Genomic DNA, 5,207 nt, shown 5'->3' with positions numbered 1-5,207 from the left:
AGATTCATCATGCAGTGTAGAGAAGCAGCTCAGAACGACACATTGAAGGTGCGATTGTTCTCTATGTCTCTCTCTGGATCGGCCTTTACATGGTTCACAACATTGCCAGCCAACTCCATTATATTCTGGGCCGATCTGGAGAAACAGTTCCACCAGTTCTTCTATTCTAGTATAGAGGAGATGAAGCTGACCAATTTGACCAACTTGAGGCAAAGGAATGATGAATCGGTCGCTGCCTTCATTCAGAGGTTCAGGGATGTTAAGAACCAGTGCTTTGGTCTGGTTCTGTCTGATCAGCAGCTTGCAGAAGTTGCTTTCCAAGGACTCTTGCCACACATTAAGGAGAAGTATGCCTCCCAAGAGTTCTACAGCATCAGTTAGATGGCTAATAGGATGACAGGAGAGGTCAAACCATATGAGCAGAAAAGGGGCAATTTCTAGAAGAAAGTCAATTTCGTTGACTGGTCAGATATCTCTGATTCAGATGATGACCAGATGGTGGGATCGGCTGAATGGGTCTAGAATAACAAAAAGCCGATCTCATGTCCTTTTGGTAACAAAGAACCCGAGAAGTATGGGTTTGATATTACTAATGCTGACAAGATCTTTGACCTATTGCTGTCAGAGGGTCAGATTAAGCTGAAACCATATCATAAGATCCCAACAGATCAGGAGTTGAAGAACATCAAATACTGCAAGTGGCACAATGCAATGTCTCATGACTCAAATGAGTGTAAGGTGTTTCATCAGCAGATACAATCGGCTATAGAGTAGGGTAGGCTCAAGATTGCGACACTGTTGATCGTCATTAAGTGCGAAATATGACCGTTAACTATACTCATTAAAGAAGGAAAACTATACCTCTTAATTGCATATTTGTATCACTAACCTAGCTCCACAGTTGTTTTTGAGAATTTATGATTTCAGGAGCACAAGTCCGGAATAAGACGAAAACACGACGAATACGCAGACAGAAGTCACAGATGATCATGTCATGCGTAACATGAGCAAAGGAGGCCCACAAACTAGACCAAACCAACCAACCAAACCCCGGCACCGACCATCTGACATCAGGACCCACCAGGCAGTGTACCAGCGAAGGTTGGTGGGAATTGGAGCCAAGGGGGGGGTCGGCCGACCCTTCCTGGCAGCCACCGAGGCTGAGTTTTGGCGGGAAGCTTGATCCTGTCCTCCAAAAGGCGGTTTGGCATGTTTCCATACAAGGAGATGGCGGGAATCGACCTCAAGCACTATATAAAGGGCCTCCCACCACTCTCTCTCACACACACCACTTGAAGGCCTCTCTCTCTCTACACTGTCTTGTGACATGTACTCCTTAGGGTAGTGGAGCTAGGCTAGTACTTCATCTCCTTAGCGAATCCAGTCGTCCTTTGGGTCGGCGAGCAATCCTCGGCCTCTGGTATGGCTTTGTATTCCGACTTTCGTTATGCTATTAATTCAGAGTTCGTTCTTGGTTATCTTGCTATGTTCGTAGCTTGCTTAGCCTTCATCAGTGCTTTACCAAGTTATTCTAGTTGCATGCTTAGACCAGATGATCTGGGTAAGGATATCGGTTCGTTGTGCTTTCGGGCTTGCCTTAGCATCTTACCTGTCCATCCGAAGGGTGGGGGACCCGGGGGTGCTAGGGTAGTGACCTCATATGCGGGCATGGTGCCCTGGTATGCGGGATCCTTCGGATATGACGGTGTTCCGCGGTGTGACTGGGGTAGACCGCAGGTGGTGACAGCCCTGTCGGTCCACCGGGAAGCTGCTTCTCGGTTAGCGTACTCCCCGATGTTCGGGTACGGTGTAGGAGTTCATGCAAAGATGAAACGGGACTGGATGTTCTCTAGTGCGGGTCATTCTCCCCGATGTCCCTAATTTCCCGGCACCTACAGCTCTAAGCAATGTGGCTAACGTAACTTATCTACTAACATGAATAGTATACTAGGAATCTTTGCCTATGCTCCCACTAACCTTAGGATTGCTTGTTTATTCTTTATTCATGAGAGTTGGCTATTCTGTGTGTGTCACATTACACCTGATTATCCTTTATATGTCACTTATCCCTGTATAGTCAGTGGTCTTCATCTTACTCATACGTGTCATGGTTATGCAACTAAGTAAATACACTTTACACAACCTAGCCATCCCTTGGGAAAATATAAATAACAACACCCTGAATACTTCCGGGTGAAATGTTACAACGGTATATCCGTGTGCTTGCGGATCCTTCTGTAAATGTTAAGACATACCAACACCAGCATTTCTGGCGGCGTTGCTAGGAACTAACCACTCCTAGTGGCGACGCTAAGAAATGCCAACAAGCATTTCTGGCGCCGTTGCCGGGGATGGCACTAGGTGTAAAGTATATTTACTAAAGTACATAAACATGGCAATATAAGTAAGAGGTAGCTACTGCTTATACAGGTTAATGTGTTTATCTTTTTGTTTTCTCCTGATTGGATGAAAACAGGGTAGTGTATGTCTGGTTTCTCCTGGCCGACAAATTTTGTTGAAAATCCGGAGAAGCTCGTGAGAAGGGTCCGACCTCATGTCATCCCTCCTCCGATCTCGCAGTCGACAAGTGAGCCAGCTTCCCAAGCACGATCAATCACTAAACTCATGGCTGAGAAGACTCTCCACGACTTCTCCGTCCCCTCAGCTGCCAATGTGGCAACTGGACCCAACGTTGATGTTGGGGACGTGAACTTTGAGCTAAAGTCCAGCCTCATAAACATGGTGCAGGCTAGCCCATTCTTTGGCAAGCCGAATGAGGACGCTAACGCCCATCTCCAGAATTTCCTGGAACTTTGCAAGACCGTAACCATATGGGGCGTTACGGCTGACGCCATCAGGCTCCGCCTATTTCCTTTCTCTCTCCTGGGGAAAGCAAAACAATGGTTTTATCAGAACAAGGAAGCCGTCAGCACGTGGGACAAATGTTCCACGGCGTTCCTTGCCAAATTTTCCCGTTGGGCAAAACAAATGCCCTACATGGAAGAATTTCAAGTTTCTAGTAGACAGGGATGGAATCCATCCCAGAAGCTTGGGAGAGACTACAAGAATACATACTCACCTGTCCTCATCATGAGATGGATGAGTGGCTCGTGCTTCAAAGCTTCTACAACAGGCTAATGACAACATCCAGAGCCCACCTTGATGCTGCTGCTGGAGGAGCCTATCTCGATTTGACAATTGCCAAGGCTACGACCTTAATCGAGAAGATGGTCTCCAACCAGGACTGGAACAAGGAGCGTTCCCAGCCCAGAACAAAAGGTGGAATGCATACCGTCAAGGAGACGGACATGCTCGCCGCCAAACTAGACCTCCTACTAAAGAAGCTTGATGAAGGGAACCAGCAACAGATGCTTGTTCCCATCCATGCCATGAACTCGTACTTTACGTGCGAGGTTTGTGGTGATTGTGGACACTCGGGGAATGACTGCCCCGAGACCCGTGAAGACACAGCCTACATCAACAACAACAACACCGGGTTCCGTCCACAAGGAGGCCAGGGGTTGGGTCAAGCACGCCCACCATTCCAAGGAGGAGGTAACAACTATAACTCAAATTTCAATTCGAACCAACCCTTCTTGAGAGACTTTGTCTTTGACCAAGCTAAAATCAACGAATCATTAAACAAAAAGCTTGTTACCAATGATAAAATTTTGGAAAGCATACATGCTAAAGTTGAAACTCTTTCTTTTTCTCATAAAAATCAACTAAGTTTCAACAAAATGATAGAAACGCAACTTGTGCAAATCGCTGCTGCTGTTCCTTTTTCAGAAAAAATAAATACGGTGACCACAAGGGGTGGTAAGTGCACTCGTGATCCACCGCATCCTAACCTTGCAGGGTAAGCAGCAAGGCCACAAGCAGAGGAGGAAGAATCTACAAAGCAAGATGACTTTGAAGAACCTAAGGAAGAAAATCCACGAAAAACTTTTGACTCAAGCTTCCTCCCATTTGCTTCCCGGAAACAAAAGATCACCATGGACGAGCAGTTCGCTCATTTTGTTGAGATGATTCAGAAGATACATGTCAACATCCCATTGCTGGACGTGATGTATGTACCAACTTATGCCCGCTACATCAAAGACATCATCAACAACAAGCGACCGCTGCCCGCAGTGGAGGTTGTTAAGCTTACGGAGGAATGTAGCGCTGCTATACTCAACCAACCTCCAAAGAAGAAACAAGACTCGGGATGCCCAACGATCAACTGCTCAATTGGCACTCAACACTTCAACAATGCCTTGTGTGACCTTGGGGCTAGCGTCAGTGTAATGCCCAAGGTCGTCTTCGACAAACTCAACTTCATGCATCTGACGCCGACACCAATGCACCTCCAGCTAGCAGACTCTTCGGTCCGCTATCCAGAGGGAATCGCTGAAGACATTCCAGTCAGAGTTCGAGATTACTTCATCCCAGTTGACTTCGTAGTGCTCGACATGGAAATAGCAAAAGAGACACCGCTCATCCTTGGGCGGCCATTCTTGAGCACTGCCGGAGCACACATCGATGTGGGAGAAGGAGAAATTCGTTTCAACATCAATGGGAGAGAAGAAAAATTCCCATTTCGGACCAAGAAGGAACAATGCTCAATGGTCAACATTAAATCCGGGCCAAGCACACAAGAAAAGGCCGAAGTAACACCACCACTACCAAAACCTACGACCAAACAATCAAAGAGAAGACGAGCAAAGAAGGTGTGGCGTAAGGTTGCAAGCTCGACCTCGTCCAATTCTCCAGGACGAGCTGAGCAGTGGTAATCAACGCAGGAGAAAGGTCCTGCTTGTCAGACTCTAAACAACGAGCCCTTGCCGAAGGTAAATCGGTACGTATCTCATATTCACTCTCCATCATTTTACTTTTCTCGATTTTTTGAGTTTTCCACTGCATGTTTGAATTTTCAAAACACCCTTGCATGCTAGAAACTTTTCTATCACCTTTTATATTCTTCACAAAAATCCAAAAATATTTCCGAGTATAAAAATCCTTTGAAAAAAAATAATTTTGAACATCTTTCAAAGCAAAGTTTGGCCGGGCACCTAAAATTTTCAAAACTTATAGCCATTTGGGAGGCCCTGGGCCCTGGCTGTCAGCTAGTGGGCCCACAAGGATGCCGGCCAAATCCTAGGGTCGGCCGACCCTACCTGGCAACGGCTCCCTGCCACCTTTTTCCAACGGTAGACCCTAGGAGT

General features: G+C 46.6%; 1 non-coding gene across 1 annotated transcript; it reads right to left on the bottom strand.

The window, feature by feature from the left end:
• Window positions 1-2,991: 2,991 nt before the first annotated feature.
• LOC120680386 lies at window positions 2,992-3,097 on the bottom strand. The gene has a single exon (XR_005677652.1). It is a non-coding gene; the product is annotated as a small nucleolar RNA R71 (small nucleolar RNA).
• Between the last annotated feature and the right edge of the window lie 2,110 nt (window positions 3,098-5,207).

Source organism: Panicum virgatum, chromosome 6N, assembly GCF_016808335.1.
Source record: "Panicum virgatum strain AP13 chromosome 6N, P.virgatum_v5, whole genome shotgun sequence".
Classification (NCBI taxonomy): domain Eukaryota; kingdom Viridiplantae; phylum Streptophyta; class Magnoliopsida; order Poales; family Poaceae; genus Panicum; species Panicum virgatum.
Note: the sequence above shows the minus strand (reverse complement) of the source record. Positions and strands in the feature narration are given on the sequence as shown.